Below are 18,990 nucleotides of genomic sequence, written 5' to 3'. Positions count from 1 at the left end.
GTGACCGAAAGCTATTAACGAAAATTACTCAAAAAGTGCACGATCAATATAATAATTATCGATTACTTGATAAAAATTACCAAGAGCTACAAAATATAAACAAAAAGCATAATTGTTTTGTACTAATTTTTAATTTTTATAAAGCCAAATTATATTTGAAATAAGAATAAATGCCCCTTTGTAAACATAGCATAATGTATACGGACTGTGAATGAGTATTCCGCAGTCGGAGCGCCCGACTGCAACGTTCTTACTTGTTATACCCTGAACCCATTGAAAATGGGAAATCAGGGTATAATGGTTTTGTTAAAAGTATGTAACAGGCAGAAGGAGGCGTGGCAGACCCCACAAAGTATATATATTCTTGATCAGGGCGACAAGCTGAGTCGATTTGGCCCTGTCCGTCTGTCTGTCCGTCCGTCCGTCCGTCCGTCCGTCCGTCCGTCCGTCCGTCCGTCCGTCCGTCCGTCCGTCCGTCCGTCCGTCCGTCCGTATGTATGAACGCGTCGATTTCAGAAGATATAAGAGCTAGAGACTTCAACTTTTTTTTAAAATGTCCGTATATATCACGCGCATATCGAGTTTATCACTAAAAAACGATAACTCATTCCGATACTTTTTTATCGATAAAAAACCTTATCGAAGATCAGTTTAAAAATTATATCTCCTACATCTTTCAAGCTAGAGTCTCCAAATTTAAAATGTATATAAAGATGTATTTTATACAATTTCGGTTTTTGTTAAAATTTACCCCCCACCCTTAAATCCACCCCCTCACCCTCATCTTTGTAAAAGTCGTATATCGAATACTAGAGACTTGTGCTTCGGTATACACATACATTTTAACATTATGATTACGTTCTGAAAGTTTCATTACGATCGTACGTCTAGAAATTAAATTATTCAACAAATAAGTTCTCATAATATCGCCAACCATGCAGCGCAACCCAAGCGCAATCGCCTGTATATGTGAGTGTGTGTATGCGTGCGTTTGTTTGTGTGCGTGTGTGTGTGCGTGTGTTTGTTTGTATGAGTGTGTGTGTGTGTGTGTGCGTGTGTGTTTGCTAATTATTATTGAAATATCAGTTGCTTGGAGGGTTCAGGGGATCTCGTAGTCGAGCAGTCTCGACTAGAGCTTTCTTGTTTTATCTTGTTTTTATTTTATTTTATCGGGTTATTGATATTTTCTTTTTACTTCAATTGGGTGTGGTTTTAATTTTGTTTTTTTTTTTATACCCTGAACCCATTGAAAATGGGAAATCAGGGTATAATGGTTTTGTTAAATATATGTAACAGGCAGAAGGAGGCGTGGCAGACCCCACAAAGTATATACATTCTTGATCAGTGCGACAAGATGAGTCGATTTGGCCCTGTGCGTCTGTCTGTCCGTCCGTCCATCCTCCTGTATAAGTGGCAATCGGATACTTATCAGCCACTGTATTCGAAGTTACCCATCTATAGTCTACACAAAGTCTATCCGAACCGTTTTTCTTCTTGACCAGCAATCTTGACCAGTCTAATTATTTTGCATTTTAACAATTCGTTAATATTTTCCCTTACTAAATCTCGCTCGCATGGACTTAATCGATATGGCCTTCTTTTACCGGTTTTATTTGGATCGATTGATCTAATTTTCACTTCGCCAACTTTCACTTTAGTACCTGGAATGCCTTTTATAAATGAATTTGAATAATTTGCCAATAATGAATTAAGTTTTATATTATTTTGAGCGTCAACATCTGTATTAATATCGGTCGGCTCACTGCCAATACATAGATTAATTATTTTAGCTCTTGAAATCTAAAATTGATTTGATGAAATAACAATATAAAAACCTTGATTTAGTATTCACGACCAATGATAATATTGTTTTCCATCTGATCATCACTTATTACATAAAACAGAATTTCAATGCAATAGTCATCAATGTTTACACTACTTAATATTTGTACGGTACTACATATTCTACAACCGCCTAAGCCCTTTAGCATAACAACATTATTATCTTTTGCCAGAAAATTTGTTACCTATCTTTTCTTTCATTAGCGAACACTCTGCTCCAGAATCGAAGGTGATTTCAAAAACTTGGACTCTATGGTTCATGTACCCCTGTGGTGTCTAGAGACTTCAACTTTTTTTTTAAATGTCCGTAAATACAGCGCGCATATCGAGATTATCACTAAAAAACGATAACTCATTCCGATACTTTTTTATCGATAAAAAACCTTATCGAAGATCACTTAAATAATTATATCTCTATCTTTCAAACTAAAGTCTCCAAATTTAAAAATTGTTCAAATTTTCCCCCCACCCCTAAATCCACCCCATCACCATCATTTTTTTTAAATTCGTATATCAAATACTAGAGACTTGTGCTTCGGTATACACATACATATAACATTATGATTACGTTCTGAAAGTTTCATTACGATCGTACGTCTAGAAATTAAATTATTCAACAAATAAGTTCTCCTAATATTGCCAACACTGCAGCTCAACCAAAGCGCAAACGCCTGTATATGCGTGCGTGTGTGGGTATGCGTGTGTTTATTTGTATGTGTATGTTTGTGCGTGTATTTGTTTGTATGCGTGTGTGTGTGTGTGTGTGCGTGTGAGTGTGCTAACTATAATTGAAATATCAGTTGCTTGTAGGGTTGAGGGGATCTCGTAGTCGAGCAGTCTCGACTAGATCTTTCTTGTTTTATTTTATTTTTATTTTATTTTATCGGGTTATTGATATTTTCTTCTTACTTCAATTGGGTGTGGTTTTAATTTTGTTTTTTATACTCATTTACGAAGTGAATTAGTATATTGGTTTTGTGCAATGTCCGTCTTGCTGTCCGTCCGAGCTAGAGACTGAAATTTGAAACACATACTCGTGTATAACTCCGATTTATAAAGTGTTAAAATTTTCCCGATCCGCCCACTAGAGGCGTGGCAAATCGGAAAATTCATTTTCCGATATACCAGAAATCATGTTAGTTGAAGAGCTAGAAAGTGAAATTTGGTATGTAGATCCGCGTTGACCCCCCAAGTCCAAAAAGCTATGGTGGATATATCTACGCCCATTGGGGGCGTGTCAAATCAGAAAAAACTGTATCTCATAAAGTTCTAAAGCTAGAACGTTGAAATTTCGCACGTGAGCTAATGCTATAATTCTATAATGACTGATTAAAAAATTATATGTCTCCGCCTACTGGGGGCGTGGTAAATCGGACCTGAAGATATAGTGATTTTTCAAATTTGGCTATATTTAAGGCACTATTGATGCTAGAGACTTGAAATTAGGTATATATACGCGAGTTGACCTCCCAAGTCCAACAAGCTATAGTGGATATATGTCCGCCCAAAGGGGGCGTGGCAAACCGCAAAACTTTATATATCCTACAGTTTAATGGCTAAAAGCTTCAAATTTGGGTAGTTGAGTTACTGGTAACCTCCTCTATCGATGCCCCAAAAATAATTGTCACGACTCTTTGGAGGCGTGGCATATCGAAAAATACCCTGTAATTTTCACATATTTTGAGCGTAAGCATTCAAATTTCGCATTTACGTTACCGATAGCTCTTTCTAAGACCTGGCCAAAAATGAGGTGTCTACGGCCACTAGGGGCGTGGCAATCGGCATTTGTAGTATCTAATCGCGACATTTATATGCTTGAGCTATCTATGTATGTACATGTATATACAAATAGGCTTAATAGGCATTGATAACACGGAAGGAAACATTTTTATAAAATTTAAAAATAAAATTTAAAAATTTAAAAAATATAAAAGAAGCTAAAATAACAAAATTTGCAATTTACAAAAAAGAGTTTTCCGCGGGATTTGAACTCGCACCCTAGTCATGTTTGTCAAAATAACAAAAACAAATTTAGCCGGCGCCTTTGCCGACAGCGCTACTGCCTACCGTGAACAAACATAATTAAAATGAAATCCAAAAATGAGATTCTTGTTATGACGCATTATAGAAAAGAGCCAGAGTAGAGGATGATAAATTTGCATTACATACATACACACATACAAATGAACGCGTGCATAAGAAAGGCTGGAATGCTTGATGCTACATGCTTATGCTTATGTACATACATATACATGCATATATGCGTACATACATATATGAGGGCATTTTAAGAAGAAACAAATTTAAACTTATAAAATTGTTCAATTAGAAAAAAGAATAAAATATCTATTTTATAAAAAACGAAATATGTATGAAAAAAAAGCACAATCTTAAAGGGGACTTGAACCTCCGCCGCTGTAACATAACTTGCGACGCCTTTAGCGCCCACGTTATCGCTTTGCTTTACAGAATGGTAGCTAAAATACAATAAGCTAATAACAGAGCGTCATCTGACAAAACTACAACAACAGCTAGAAAATCCAGAAATCATCGCAATTCTTAGAATGCTAAAAAGCGCGCTTATGTAATGTAAGCAAACGCTAAAGAATCTACAATAGGTGTGACCGAAAGCTATCAACGAAAATTACCATACATTTGTACTCAAAAAGTGCACGATCATTATAATAATTATCGATTACTCGATAAAAATTACCAAAAGCTACAATATAATCAAAAAGCATAATTGTTTTGTACTCATTTTTTTTTAAAGCCAAATTAAATTAAATTTACAAAGGGACTGTGAATGAGTATTCCGTAGTCGGTAGCGCCCGTCTGCAACGTTCTTACATGTTTTTTTTTTTTTTTGGTTCTCCTATTATGTCAAACCAATTTTATGTTAAACTATTTTTTTAGCTAGCAAAAGTTTCTCACAGTGTACCTGAACCCATTGAAAATGGGAAATCAGGGTATACTGGTTTTGTTAAATATATGTAACAGGCAGAAGGAGGCGTGGCAGACCCAACAAAGTTATACATTCTTGATCAGGGCGACAAGCTGAGTCGATTTGGCCCTGTGCGTCTGTCTGTCCGTCCGTCCATCCTCCTGTATAAGTGGCAATCGGATACTTATCAGCCACTGTATTCGAAGTTACCCATCTATAGTCTACACAAAGTCTATCCGAACCGTTTTTCTTCTTGACCAGCAATCTTGACCAGTCTAATTATTTTGCATTTTAACAATTCGTTAATATTTTCCCTTACTAAATCTCGCTCGCATGGACTTAATCGATATGGCCTTCTTTTACCGGTTTTATTTGGATCGATTGATCTAATTTTCACTTCGCCAACTTTCACTTTAGTACCTGGAATACCTTTTATAAATGAATTTGAATACTTTGCCAATAATGAATTAAGTTTTATATTATTTTGAGCGTCAACATCGGTATTAATATCGGTCGGCTCACTGCCAATACATAGATTAATTATTTTAGCACTTGAAATCTAAAATTGATTTGATGAAATAACAATATAAAAACCTTGATTTAGTATTTCACGACCAATGATAATATTGTTTTCCATCTGAACATCACTTATTACATAAAACAGAATTTCAATGCAATAGTCATCAATGTTTACACTACTTAATATTTGTACGGCACTACATATTCTACAACCGCCTAAGCCCTTTAGCATAACAACATTATTCGATCTTTTGCCAGAAAATTTGTTACCTATCTTTTCTTTTATTAGCGAACACTCTGCTCCAGAATCGAAGGTGATTTCAAAAACTTGGACTCTATGGCTCATGTACCCCTGTGGTGTCTAGAGACTTCAACTTTTTTTTTAAATGTCCGTAAATACAGCGCGCATATCGAGTTTATCACTAAAAAACGATAACTCATTCCGATACTTTTTTATCGGTAAAAACCTTATCGAAGATCACTTAAATAATTATATCTCTATCTTTCAAGCTAGAGTCTCCAAATTTAAAAAATTGTTAAAATTTACCTCGTCTTTGTAAAAGTCGTATATCAAATACTAGAAACTTGTGCTTCGGTATACACATACATTTAAACATCATGATAACGTTCTGAAAGTGTCATTACGATCGTACGTCTAGAAATTAAATTATTCAACAAATAAGTTTTCATAATATTGCAAACACTGCAGCGCAACCCAAGCGCAATAGGTCATAAAGTCACGTCAGCAGTTAGTTTGACTTAAATTTGTTAGATGGCGTTGTAGCAGTGAATCTATTTCAGTTTTGACATTGAAAATCAGAACAGAGGGGTGGCGTCAAGGTAGAAAGCGCGGCGATTGATCACGAGGTCTCGGGTTCAAAGCCAGAACGTGTCGTAATTCTTTTTTTTTAATTGTTTTAAAATTTTTATATTTTTAATTAAATGAGTTTTCTATTTCATTTATATATATTTTTAAATACATTGAAATTGAAATTCAATTCTGAACCCATTGAAAAAGGGAAATCAGGGTATAATGGTTGTGTTGAAATGTATGTAACAGGCAGAAGGAGGCGTGGCAGACCCCACAAAGTATATATATTCTTGAACAGGGCGACGAGCTGAGTCGATTTAGCCCTGTCCGTCTGTCTGTCCGTCCGTCCGTCCAAATTTAAAATGTATATTAAGATGAACTTTATACAATTTCGGTTTTTGTTAAAAATCACCCCCACCCCTAAATCCACCCCCTCACCATCATTTTTTTAAACTCGTATGTCAAATACTAGAGACTTGTGCTTCGGTATACACATACATACAACATTATGATTACCTTCTAAAAGTTTCATTACGATCGTACGTCTAGAAATTAAATTATTCAACAAATAAGTTCTCCTAATATTGCCAACAAATATTGCAACGCCTGTATATGCGTGTGTGTGTGGGTATGCGTGTGTTTATTTGTATGTGTATGTTTTTTTTTTTTTTTTTTTTTATACTCATTCACGAAGTGAATTAGTATATTGGTTTTGTGCAATGTCCGTCTTGCTGTCCGTCCGTCTGTCCGTCCGTCCGTCCGTCCGTCTGTCCGTCTGTCCGTCTGTCCGTCTGTCCGTCTGTCCGTATGAACGCAGTTCATTTCGCCGCTATTGAAGCTAGAGACTTGAAATTTGGAACACATACTCGTGTATAACTCCGATTTATAAAGTGTTAAAATTTTCCCGATCCGCCCACTAGGGGCGTGGCAAATCGGAAAATGCATTTTCCGATATACCAGAAATCATGTTAGTTGAAGAGCTAGAAAGTTGAAATTTGGTATGTAGATCCGCGTTGACCCCCCAAGTCCAAAAAGCTATGGTGGATATATCTACGCCCATTGGGGGCGTGGCAAATCAGATAAAACTGTATCTCCTAAAGTTCTAAAGCTAGAACGTTGAAATTTCGCACGTGAGCTAATGCTATAATTCTATAATGACTGATTAAAAATTTTTATGTCTACGCCTAATAGGGGCGTGGCAAATCGGCCCTGAAGATATAGTGATTTTTCAAATTTGGCTATATTTTAGGCACTATTGATGCTAGAGACTTGAAATGTGGTATATATACGTGAGTTGACCTCCCAAGTCCAACAAGCTATAGTGGATATATGTCCGCCCAAAGGGGGCGTGGCAAACCGCAAAACTTTATATCTCCTACAGTTTAAGAGCTAGAAGCTTCAAATTTGGATAGTTGTGTTACTGGTAACCTTCTCTATCGATGCCCCAAAAATAATTGTCACGCCTCTTTGGGGGCGTGGCATATCGAAAAATACCCTGTAATTTTCACATTTTTTGAGCGTAAGCATTCAAATTTTGCATTTACGTTACCGTTAGCTCTTTCTAAGAACTGGCCAAAAATGAGGTGTCTACGGCCATTAGGGGCGTGGCAATCGGCATTTGTAGTATCAAATTGCGACATTTATATGCTTGAGCTATCTATGTATGTACATGTATATACAAATAGGCTTAATAGGCATTGATAACACGGAAGGAAACATTTTTATAAAATTTAAAAATAAAATTTAAATATTTAAAAAATATAAAAGAAACTAAAATAACAAAATATGCAATTTACAAAAAAGAGTTTTCCGCGGGATTTGAACTCGCACCCAAGTCATGTTTGTCAAAAGAACAAAAACAAATTGAACCGGCGCCTTTGCTGACAGCGCCACCACCTATTGTCGACGGATGCAATTAAAATGAAATCCAAAAATAAGATTCTTGTTATGAGAGTAGCGGATGGTAAATTCAAGAACAAAGCAAAAACAAATCAGTCTCATTTCAACGCTAGAGTATGCATTTATGTGTACATACATACACACATACAAATGAGCGCGTGCATAAGAAACGCTGGAATGTTACATATGCGTGCAGACTTATGTACATACATATATGTACATGCATAAATGCGTACATATGTACATATATAATAATATTTAAGAAGAACAATTTAACAATTTTAAACTTATAAAATTTTTTAATTAGAAAAAAGAATAAAATAAGTATCTATTTTATAAAAAACAAAATATGTATGAAAAAAAATACACAACATTGAAGAGGCCTTGAACCTCCGCCGCTGTAACATAACTTGCGACGCCTCTATCACCCACGCTATCGTTTTGCCTGACAATCTGGTAGCTAAAATACAATAAACTAATAACAAAGCGTCATCTGACAAAACTACAATAACAGCTAGAAAATCCACAAAATCAATCGCAATTCTTAGAATGCTAAAAAGCGCGCTTTTGTAATGTAAGCAAACGCTTAAGAATCTGCAATAGGTGTGACCGAAAGCTATTAACGAAAATTACCATACATTTGTACTCAAAAAGTGCACGATCAATATAATAATTATCGATTACTCGATAAAAATTACCAAAAGCTACAATATAATCAAAAAGCATAATTGTTTTGTACTAAATTTTTTAAAGCCAAATTAAATTTGAAATAAGAATAAATGCCCCTTTGTAAACATAGCATCATGTATACGGACTGTGAATGAGTATTCCGCAGTCGGTAGCGCCCGACTGCAACGTTCTTACTTGTTTTTTTTTTATATTCGTTTATTAACAATTTTAATATTACAAGGTGCAAGTTGCGTGGTGGCTAGGATAGTGCGCGATGCTTGCGGGACGGCCGTAAAGCATTGCTTCGCAAGCACTGTGCGCTACCTTAGCCTGGGACAGCTCGACTTCTCATTCGCTCGGCTCTGCGGAGCTCCATCATCACTGTGGCCGCGAAGGTGCTTGTTTGTTCCCAAGCTTCCTCCGATTCCAGCATGGTGTTGACAATGTTGTCCGCTCTGATGGAGCGGCCCACTGCCTCTTCCAGACGACGCCTCTCCTCCAGGAACCGTCCACATTCGAAAAGAATGTGGTTGGCGTCTTCCACGTGCCCTCGCTCGCACCAGGGGCACTCGTCAGATTCCTCGTGGCCGAAGCGCTTCAGATAGCTCCGAAAGCATCCATGTCCCGAGAGGATCTGCGTAAGGTAGAAGTTTACCTCGCCGTGCTTGCGGTTGACCCATGGTTCAAGCTCCGGGATGAGCTTGTGCGTCCACCGCCCTTTAGCTGAGCTATTCCACTTCCTTTGCCATCGTGCAATGCTGTTCGCCCTGATAGCGTTGGGTCGGGCAGGCGCGTGCGAATTTCGCTCCACGGCTTCGGCGACCAAGTACTCCAGCGGTACCATACCAGCTATGACGAGCGCCGCGTCATCGGAGATAGTCCTGAAAGCGCAGCTGACTCTGATTGCGCTCAGTCTATAGATCGCGCAAATGCCCCGGCTGTAGCTCGGCGTTGCCATCGCTCTTGCCCATATGGGCGCAGCGTAGAGGATGACGGACCTAATGACGCTCATTAGAAGGAGACGTCGTTGCTGTTTAGGTCCCCGCGTGTTAAGCATAATTCTCGAGAGAGCTCTACAAGAATCAGCTGCCTTTTTTTGCACATACTCTAAGTGCTCGCGGAAAGTTAATCTTGTGTCTATCATGACACCAAGATACTTTATCGCCCTCTTTGACGCAATGGTGACGCTGCCGATCTTTATATTGGCAGTTTCCACTCTTTTGCGACTGCTGACTAGGACAACTTCAGTTTTGTGTGCCGCTAGCTCGAGCCCAGCTCCAGTCAACCAGCTTCGTATGCGATTGATACTTTCGCTGCACATATCCTCTGTATCTTTGAGTTCCTTTCCTATGGCTACGACAGCTACATCATCAGCAAAGCCGATGGTGTGCGCACCTGTTGGTAGTTCCAAGCGCAGTACGCCGTCGTACATGATATTCCATAGGAGAGGCCCCAGCACTGAGCCTTGGGGTACTCCAGCTGACACTGTATGAGTTTGGGGACCCTCACTCGTATTGTATACCAGTGTTCTTCCTCTGGCGAGGTGGCCAGACCAACAACTTTGTTTAGCGCATCCGTTGTTGACCGGGCCTTCCGGAATCCAAATTGATTTGGTGACAGGCCTCCGGCGCTAGTAATCGCAGTCTCCAGTCTGGAGCAGATCAATTTCTCAAACACCTTTCCCATGGTGTCTAAGAGGCAGATCGGTCTGTATGAGGATGGCTCATCTGGTGGTTTGCCAGCCTTGGGTAGCAACACCAGGTTCTGGGCTTTCCATTTTGCCGGGAACGTCTCTTGTATTAAACATTCGTTGAATAATTCAGCGAACGTATTAGGGTGCAAGGCGAGGGCTAGCTTTAGCGCACGATTTGGGATCCCGTCCGGCCCTGGAGCAGTGTTGGTTCTAAGACCCCGGAGAGTTAATATAATTTCTTCCTCTGTGACTAAAACAATTTCAGTGCTCATTGAGCCCTGATCAGCAGACTCGGACCGAGGGGCGTGAATGGAGCTTAAACTTTCTGGAAAGAGCGTTTCCACAATCGTTTTAAGCTCCAGACGATCCGTAGGCTGCACCTGTCTACCTGCGTATAGTCTTTTAACTACTATCTTATATGCCCTGCCCCAAGGGTCATATTCGGCTGAGTCGCACAACTCTAAAAAACATTCTCTTTTGCTTGCCCGAATGGCCCTCTTCAACTGTCTTCTAGCTGCCTGGTAAGCTAATTGTTTTTCTAAAAACGTAGACCTACCGCGAGCCCGTTGGTAGCTTCTTCTCGCCTGGATGCATTTGCGACGAATGTCACCTATTTGTGCATTCCACCAATACGTAGGCTCCTGTTGTCGCGTGAACTGCTTGCGGCGTAGCATACTGCTATTGCAGGCACTCTGTATTTGGGCTACCATTTGGCATGCTCTGGCCTCAGCATTACCAATTGTGCCCAGAGACTGAATGGCCTCAGAAAAGACCGCGGGATCAAAAGTATCTAGCCGATACGACTCCCTCCACAAGGGTGACGCCCTGGCAGGTGGCTCACCTAATGTGAATAGAAGTGCCGTATGATCGCTGCCCGTATAGCTATCGCAATGGCTCCATGTTGCTCCCCGAAAGAGGGATGAAGTGACAAAAGTAATGTCGATGACAGATCCGTATCCCGCCCGACTGAAGGTGTACTCGTGCCCAGTGTTGAGCAGTGCAACATCTAGTGTTGCGAAGATCTCCAGTAGGATACGACCTCTGGCATTTGTTGTGAGGCTACCCCATTCTAACGCCCAGGAGTTAAAATCTCCAGCTATAATGGCCTTCCGACCCCTAGCATCCTCGGCAAGCTCGTCGAGCACCGTCGTGAATTCACTGAGCTGCATGCTGGGGGCCAGATAGCAACTGTAAAGCCATAAGTTGCCATATCGGCCGCGTACGAACCCATTGAATGACTTAACATTCGAAAGTACGTTCGTTGAGTTGCCGCATACCCACAACGCAGCTTTGCCATTAACGTCAGTTGACCATGTCCTAGGGCAGCTGGTTATACAGTGGTGGGGCTCACTGAGAAAAGCTACGTCTATACATTTTTCCCTAACGGTCTGCTCAAGAAGGTCTTGGGCAGCAATACAATGATTTAGGTTAAGCTGCAAGAACCTTAACATTTCATTTTACGAGCAGCTTCACGGTAAGATGGGCATTTGAAGCTGCCTGCTGAATGGTCCGTCTGCTTTTCACCTTTCCGGATGCAGAGGCTACATTTTGGTGGCTTGGTGCATGCTTTTGCACTGTGACCCATCTCTCCACACCTGAAACAGGCGCCCTTTAGGTCACAGTCGCTGCGACAGTTTGCTGCCATATGACCGTAATCGAGGCACTTGAAACAGCGTTTAGGCTGCTCCACGGCTCGAATACGGCATACTACCCATCCTATTCTAATTTTGGACAGCTCGAGCAGAGTTTTAGCTTTCCCAATTGGAAGAGCAACCGTAGCTCTTTGCTGTCCACCAAAAGCTGGCCGAAGCGATTTGATAGCCCCAATGGGGAGTGAGCTATCCTTCAACTCCACCCTGATTGCCTCCAAGATCTCCTCTTTACTTGCTAACTCATCTAGGTCGCGAATCTCAATTTGAGCCGATTCGGTAAGTGTTTTAACTACCGCTCGGTCACCCAAGGCTTTGCCTACAGCTTCGTGCAGAGCCTCAGCGTTATGCTCCGGCTTCCTACTCAGTTGCAACAAAAGGTCCCCCTTAGCGGTCTTCCTAATACCTTGGACGTCGCCGCTCAGATGCTTTAAATTTGGGTCGCTCTTGACCACGCGAAGCATGTCCGCATAGCTGCAACCACCTACACCTGAAACCGCGATGGCGTCGCTTCTAGAACGTTTTTGCAGCGGCTTGCGTCCCTTAACAACCGTCCAGCTGTTCGGATTCGTCTGTCGGCCTACCTGATTGGTTTTAACGGCTGCAGCCCGTAGAACCATTGGCTCTATTGGATTTGCTGCGCTTTTATTGTGCCTCGGCTTTTTCGAGGGAGTCTTCCTCTGCTCAGTGGCAACTTCCCTCGACCGCTTGGGCGTATTACTACCTGCTGTAGCACTAACGCTCGCTGTTTTAGCCTTCTGAGCTACTTCTTTGACCAGTGTGGTCTGCACCTCGCAGTCTTTGACCGGTCGGTTGCAGAACGCTTCGGCCGTCTTGTGGAGACTGACCAGCCTAGCCAGCTCCTCCCTCATGAGTGCATTTATATTGTATGTGTATGTGTGTGCGTGTATTTGTTTGTATGAGTGTGTGTGTGTGTGTGTGTGTGTATGTGTGCGTGTGCGTGTGAGTGTGCTTACTATAATTGAAATATCAGTTGCTTGTAGGGTTGAGGGGATCTCGTAGTCGAGCAGTCTCGACTAGATCTTTCTTGTTTTATTTTATTTTTATTTTATTTTATCGGGTTATTGATATTTTCTTTTTACTTCAATTGGGTGTGGTTTTAATTTTGTTTTTTTTTTATACCCTGAACCCATTGAAAATGGGAAATCAGGGTATAATGGTTTTGATAAATATATGTAACAGGCAGAAGGAGGCGTGGCAGACCCCACAAAGTATATAAATTCGTGATCAGGGCGACGAGCTGAGTCGATTTAGCCCTGTCCGTCTGTCTGTCCGTCCGTCCGCCCGTCCGTCCGTCTGTCCGTATGTTTGAACGCGTCGATTTCAGAAGATATAAGAGCTAGAGACTTCAACTTTTTTTTAAAATGTCCGTATATATCACGCGGATATCGAGTTTATCACTAAAAAACGATAACTCATTCCGATACTTTTTTATCGATAAAAAACCTTATCGAAGATCACTTTAAAAATTATATCTCCTACATCTTTCAAGCTAGTCTCAAAATTTAAAATGTATATTAAGATGTATTTTAGACAATTTCGGTTTTTGTTAAATTTTACCCCCCACCCCTTAATCCACCCCCTCACCATCATCTTTGTAAAAGTCGTATATCAAATACTAGAGACTTGTGCTTCGGTATACACATACATTTCAACATTATGATTACTTTCTGAAAGTTTCAGTACGATCGTACGTCTATAAATTAAATTATTCAACGAATAAGTTCTCATAATATTGCTACACTGCAGCGCAACTCAAGCACAATCGCCTGTATTTGTGAGTGTGTGTGTATGCGTTTGTTTGTTTGTATGTGTATGTGTGTGCGTTTGTTTGCTTGTATTCGTGTGTGTGTGTGTGTGTGTGTGTGCGTGTGCTAATTATTATTGAAATATCAGTTGGTTGTAGGGTTCAGGGGATCTCGTAGTCGAGCAGTCTCGACTAGAGCTTTCTTACTTGTTTTCTTTTCGAATAATGTCAACGGTATTACACCACGATGGAGGCGTTGGCGCCTGGGTCTGTCTGGGTTAAATTTAGGTAGTTGCACTGATTTACTTTTTATACCCTGAACCCATTGAAAATTGGAAATCAGGGTATAATGGTTTTGTTGAAATGTATGTAACAGGCAGAAGGAGGCGTGGCAGACCCCACAAAGTATATATATTCTTGATCAGCACATCGATTGTCGAATGTCCGTATATATCGCGCGCATATCGAGTTTATCACTAAAAAACGATAACTCATTCCGATACTTTTTTATCGATAAAAAACCTTATCGAAGATCACTTAAATAATTATATCTCTATCTTTCAAACTAAAGTCTCCAAATTTAAAAATTGTTCAAATTTTCCCCCCACCCCTAAATCCACCCCATCACCATCATTTTTTTTAAATTCGTATATCAAATACTAGAGACTTGTGCTTCGGTATACACATACATATAACATTATGATTACGTTCTGAAAGTTTCATTACGATCGTACGTCTAGAAATTAAATTATTCAACAAATAAGTTCTCCTAATATTGCCAACACTGCAGCTCAACCAAAGCGCAAACGCCTGTATATGCGTGTGTGTGTGGGTATGCGTGTGTTTATTTGTATGTGTATGTTTGTGCGTGTATTTGTTTGTATGCGTGTGTGTGTGTGTGTGTGTGTGTGTGTGTGTTTGCGTGTGCGTGTGAGTGAGCTAACTATTATTGCAATATCAGTTGCTTGTAGGGTTGAGGGGATCTCGTAGTCGAGCAGTCTCGACTAGATCTTTCTTGTTTTATTTTATTTTATCGGGTTATTGATATTTTCTTTTTACTTAATTTTTTTTTAATTTTGTTTTTTATACTCATTTACGAAGTGAATTAATATATTGGTTTGTGCAATGTCCGTCTTGCTGTCCGTCCGTCTGTCCGTCTGTCCGTCCGTCCGTCTGTCCGTCTGTCCGTATGAACGCAGTTTATTTCGCCGCTATTGAAGCTAGAGACTGAAATTTGAAACACATACTCGTGTATAACTCCGATTTATAAAGTGTTAAAATTTTCCCGATCCGCCCACTAGAGGCGTGGCAAATCGGAAAATGCATTTTCCGATATACCAGAAATCATGTTAGTTGAAGAGCTAGAAAGTGAAATTTGGTATGTAGATCCGCGTTGACCCCCCAAGTCCAAAAAGCTATGGTGGATATATCTACGCCCATTGGGGGCGTGTCAAATCAGAAAAAACTGTATCTCATAAAGTTCTAAAGCTAGAACGTTGAAATTTCGCACGTGAGCTAATGCTATAATTCTATAATGACTGATTAAAAAATTATATGTCCACGCCTACTGGGGGCGTGGTAAATCGGACCTGAAGATATAGTGATTTTTCAAATTTGGCTATATTTAAGGTACTATTGATGCTAGAGACTTGAAATTAGGTATATATACGCGAGTTGACCTCCCAAGTCCAACAAGCTATAGTGGATATATGTCCGCCCAAAGGGGGCGTGGCAAACCGCAAAACTTTATATATCCTACGGTTTAAGAGCTAAAAGCTTCAAATTTGGGTAGTTGAGTTACTGGTAACCTCCTCTATCGATGCCCCAAAAATAAAAAAATACCCTGTAATTTTCACATATTTTGAGCGTAAGCATTCAAATTTCGCATTTACGTTACCGATAGCTCTTTCTAAGACCTGGCCAAAAATGAGGTGTCTACGGCCACTAGGGGCGTGGCAATCGGCATTTGTAGTATCTAATCGCGACATTTATATGCTTGATCTATCTATGTATGTACATGTATATACAAATAGGCTTAATAGGCATTGATAACACGGAAGGAAACATTTTTATAAAATTTAAAAATAAAATTTAAAAATTTAAAAAATATAAAAGAAGCTAAAATAACAAAATTTGCAATTTACAAAAAAGAGTTTTCCGCGGGATTTGAACTCGCACCCTAGTCATGTTTGTCAAAATAACAAAAACAAATTTAGCCGGCGCCTTTGCCGACAGCGCTACTGCCTACCGTGAACAAACATAATTAAAATGAAATCCAAAAATGAGATTCTTGTTATGACGCATTATAGAAAAGAGCCAGAGTAGAGGATGATAAATTTGCATTACATACATACACACATACAAATGAACGCGTGCATAAGAAAGGCTGGAATGCTTGATGCTACATATGCGTGCAGACTTATGTACATACATATACATGCATATATGCGTACATACATATATGAGGGCATTTTAAGAAGAAACAAATTTAAACTTATAAAATTGTTCAATTAGAAAAAAGAATAAAATATCTATTTTATAAAAAACGAAATATGTATGAAAAAAAAGCACAATCTTAAAGGGGACTTGAACCTCCGCCGCTGTAACATAACTTGCGACGCCTTTAGCGCCCACGTTATCGCTTTGCTTTACAGAATGGTAGCTAAAATACAATAAGCTAATAACAGAGCGTCATCTGACAAAACTACAACAACAGCTAGAAAATCCAGAAATCATCGCAATTCTTAGAATGCTAAAAAGCGCGCTTATGTAATGTAAGCAAACGCTAAAGAATCTACAATAGGTGTGACCGAAAGCTATCAACGAAAATTACCATACATTTGTACTCAAAAAGTGCACGATCAATATAATAATTATCGATTACTCGATAAAAATTACCAAAAGCTACAATATAATCAAAAAGCATAATTGTTTTGTACTCATTTTTTTTTAAAGCCAAATTAAATTAAATTTAGAAAGGGACTGTGAATAGGTATTCCGTAGTCGGTAGCGCCCGTCTGCAACGTTCTTACTTGTTTTTTTTTTTTGTTTTGGTTCTCCTATTATGTCAAACCAATTTTATTTTAAACTATTTTTTTAGCTAGCAAAAGTTTCTCACAGTGTACCTGAACCCATTGAAAATGGGAAATCAGGGTATACTGGTTTTGTTAAATATATGTAACAGGCAGAAGGAGGCGTGGCAGACCCCACAAAGTATATACATTCTTGATCAGGGCGACAAGCTGAGTCGATTTGGCCCTGTGCGTCTGTCTGTCCGTCCGTCCATCCTCCTGTATAAGTGGCAATCGGATACTTATCAGCCAATGTATTCGAAGTTAACCATCTATAGTCTACACAAAGTCTATCCGAACCGTTTTTCTTCTTGACCAGCAATATGGCTTGCGTATGGTGAACAGCTTGGTCTAATTATTTTGCATTTTAACAATTCGTTAATATTTTCCCTTACTAAATCTCGCTCGCATGGACTTAATCGATATGGCCTTCTTTTACCTGTTTTATTTGGATCGATTGATCTAATTTTCATTTCGCCAACTTTCACTTTAGTACCTGGAATGCCTTTTATAAATGAATTTGAATACTTTGCCAATAATGAATTAAGTTTTATATTATTTTGAGCGTCAACATCGGTATCAATATCGATAGCTCTTGAAATCTAAAATTAATTTGATGAAATAACAATATAAAAACCTTGATTTAGTATTTCACGACCAATGATAATATTGTTTTCCATCTGATCATCACTTATTACATAAAACAGAATTTCAATGCAATAGTTATCAATGTTTACACTACTTAATATTTGTACGGTACTACATATTCTACAACCGCCTAAGCCCTTTAGCATAACAACATTATTCGATCTTTTGCCAGAAAATTTGTTACCTATCTTTTCTTTCATTAGCGAACAGAATCGAAGGTGATTTAAAAAGCTTGGACTCTATGGTTCATGTACCCCTGTGGTGTCGCAACGCTGCACTGTTCCACTCGCTTTTCCTGGTTGAAGATCTTGTTTTTGTGAGCTTCCTTTCTTGGGCATTGGATATATATGTGGATATTCGACGTGAAACTTAAACGCTGCAATCGGCTATCAAAACTTGCTAGCAGCGCAAGAGTGACAGACACGGCAATCTCCTGAGTTTCCATTTGGCGCCATTTCGTTGTCAGTTCCGTAACCATACGGCTAGCATGGATTGCAAGACACTCGCCGTCAGTCGGTCGATTTGATAGCTATTCAAAAACATTGCGGCTGGCGTTTATACAGTGGTAAAGCGCTGCATGAACAATTCTTTAAACTCGGGCCAGGTAATTTCTGCGTAACACATTCCCTCTAATGCTGAGGTTAAGGTCACGACCAACGCACTTCCCTTTAACTCATTTTCTTTTAGAATAATGTCAACGGTATTACACCACGATGATGCGTTGGCGCCCGACTTCTCTAGGGTTAATTTAGGTAGTTGCACTGATTTACTTTTTATACCCTGAACCTATTGAAAATGGGAAATCAGGGTATAATGGTTTTGTTGAAATGTATGTAACAGGCAGAAGGAGGCGTGGCAGACCCCACATAGTATATATATTCTTGATCAGGGCGACGAGCTGAGTCGATTTAGCCTTGTCCGTCTGTCCGTCCGTCCGTCCGTATGTTTGAACGCGTCGATTTCAGAAGATATAAGAACTAGAGACTTCAACATTTTTTTTAAATGTCCGTAAATACAGCGCGCATATCGAGTTTATCACTAAAAAACGATAACTCATTCCGATACTTTTTTATCGATAAAAAACCTTATCGAAGATCACTTAAAAAATTATATCTCCTACATCTTTCAAGCTAGAGTCTCCAAATTTAAAAATTGTTAAAATTTACCCCCCACCCCTAAATCCACCCCCTCACCATCATCCTTGTAAAAGTCGTATATCAAATACTAGAGACTTGTGCTTCGGTATACACATACATTTAATCATCATGATTACGTTCTGAAAGTGTCATTACGATCGTAAGTCTAGAAATTAAATTATTCAACAAATAAGTTTTCATAATATTGCAAACACTGCAGCGCAACCCAAGCGCAATAGGGTATAAATTTATATCTCCTAAATTTTTTTAGGGCTATAGTCTTCCAATTTTTAAAATATATTCCAATGCATTTTATACAATTTCGGTTTTTGTTATATTTTGGA

The 18,990-nt window shown here is 39.3% G+C and overlaps 1 long non-coding RNA gene across 1 annotated transcript; it reads right to left on the bottom strand.

The window, feature by feature from the left end:
• Positions 1–278: 278 nt before the first annotated feature.
• LOC149092504 (uncharacterized) lies at positions 279–18,651 on the bottom strand. Its single transcript, XR_016196140.1, has 2 exons — positions 18,502–18,651; positions 279–541 (listed from the first exon to the last, which is right to left on the bottom strand). It is a non-coding gene; the product is annotated as an uncharacterized LOC149092504 (long non-coding RNA).
• Between the last annotated feature and the right edge of the window lie 339 nt (positions 18,652–18,990).

The sequence above is a fragment of the Drosophila navojoa genome, chromosome 2 (genome assembly GCF_054131105.1).
Source record: "Drosophila navojoa isolate 15081-1374.11 chromosome 2, UAZ_NAV_1.0, whole genome shotgun sequence".
Lineage (NCBI taxonomy): Eukaryota > Metazoa > Arthropoda > Insecta > Diptera > Drosophilidae > Drosophila > Drosophila navojoa.
The sequence above is the reverse complement of the archived record's forward strand: the minus strand, read 5'-3'. Positions and strand labels throughout refer to the sequence as shown.